We start from the raw sequence: 1,722 nt of genomic DNA, 5'->3' as shown, positions 1-1,722 counted from the left end.
CTGGAGCATCTCACAGCCACAGTGCTGGAGCATCCCATGGACACACTGCTGGAGCATCCCATGGACACACCACTGGAGCATCTCACAGTCACAGTGCTGGAGCATCCCATGGACACACTACTGGAGCATTCCATGGACACACTGCTGGAGCATTCCATGGACTCACTGCTGGAACATCCCATGGACACACTGTTGGAGCATCCCACTGCTCCTCCTCCCCAGCTGGGAGGAAGGAGGGAACCTGTTTGCCTGCCCACATCCATGGATCTGCCTCTTGCCAAACAACCTCGTGCTGCCCAGCCTGTCCCAGCTCTGCAGCCCGTCCGGGCATGCCAGGAAAGCCTCCAACAGTAATGGTGCTCCAGCCTCTGGCCTCTCCATGCCAGGTTCTGCCCCCTGTACCTTGGATTCTGCCTCTTCCCTCGCTGCCCACACAGGTGATTCCTTCCCTGGGAGTAAAATAACAGAACAGAAAACCTTTTAAAATAAGTAGATTTATAACAAGGGCCGTTAAGGGCAGGTGAGCACCAAACTGGAGGCTGAAATAGGCTTCTTAAAGTGATTTTCAATTAAAATCTTTTGTTCTGAGAGACATCTTCCAGTTCATAAGCAAAGGTTTGGAACCTTTGGTTTTACAGCCATAATTACCTTTTGAGAGCAGCAGGGGAAATTCTTCCAAATAAAAATGATCACACGAATGTCACCTGCCACCTGCACCGTGTGACATCCTCATCCTGCTCCCACCTGAGTCTGGAGCCAGGATGTGAACCCCACATTCCCAGCAGTGACACTCTTGCTGCCCCCAAAAACATCGGGACACCTCAGATGTAAAAAAGCAGCGAGTGTGGGCATTGCATCAGCGCTCACAGTCCTGGGGGGTTCACTTTGAACCCCTCCCACCCTGGACAAGGCAGTGCCCCCTCCCAGCCCCTGTCCCCTGCCCGGGGCTGGGCCGTAATTACCGAGTCCGAGCGTCGCTCGCCGCCGTGAACAAACCCTGTGTCACCCCGAACAGGAAGGGCAGGAAGAAAAACGAGTCGATTTTCTTCCATCCCAAGCCCCGGCAAAGAAGTGGCTGAGGAGCAACAAAGGGTTGATTTACCCTGAGCAGAAGCTCCAGCTCCCGCCCGCGGGCACCGGACCCCAGCGTGGCACAGATGGTGAGGAGGAAAAAAGCCGCTTTCACAGCCCCACACAAAGGCATAGAGACGCTTTTCAGGGGCTGGAGGGGAGCTGGGGATCCAGCTGCCGTGCTCCAAGGTGTGCTGAGCTCCCAGGAAATGGCAGCAGGGCAGGAGGGAGGCAGTGGGATGCGGTGGGGGAATGGAATAGCGGTGCTTTGCCCTTCGGAGGGAAGCTCAACGCTTGCTCCTGGTGGTAAATTGATTATTTGGGGCCTTCTTTTTCCTCCTTTGATTCTTTAGCAAGGAGGGATGTTCTCCAGGGGTCCCTCCCAGGTGGGACATGTGGCAACCCTAAAAGACACCCTCCTCCTGAACCCACTTCACCCATGGCATGGGTGGGAGGCCCCCAAAATGCCCGGCCCTTCATGCCCAGGAAGATGCCCTTGGCAGTGCTCCTGTCACCTCTGCTCCCAGCTGGAAGGTGACACACGGATGGGTGTTCACTCACGTGAATGTTGGAGGGATGTGATGGCAGCTCCAGGGTTTTCCCTGCTGGATGTAGTGCAGCCATGGGCACGCACAGGATTTTTTCATTCCA

The sequence above is a fragment of the Manacus vitellinus genome, unplaced genomic scaffold (genome assembly GCF_001715985.3).
Source record: "Manacus vitellinus isolate BGI_N305 unplaced genomic scaffold, ASM171598v3 scaffold_75_pilon, whole genome shotgun sequence".
Lineage (NCBI taxonomy): Eukaryota > Metazoa > Chordata > Aves > Passeriformes > Pipridae > Manacus > Manacus vitellinus.
The sequence above is the reverse complement of the archived record's forward strand: the minus strand, read 5'-3'. Positions refer to the sequence as shown.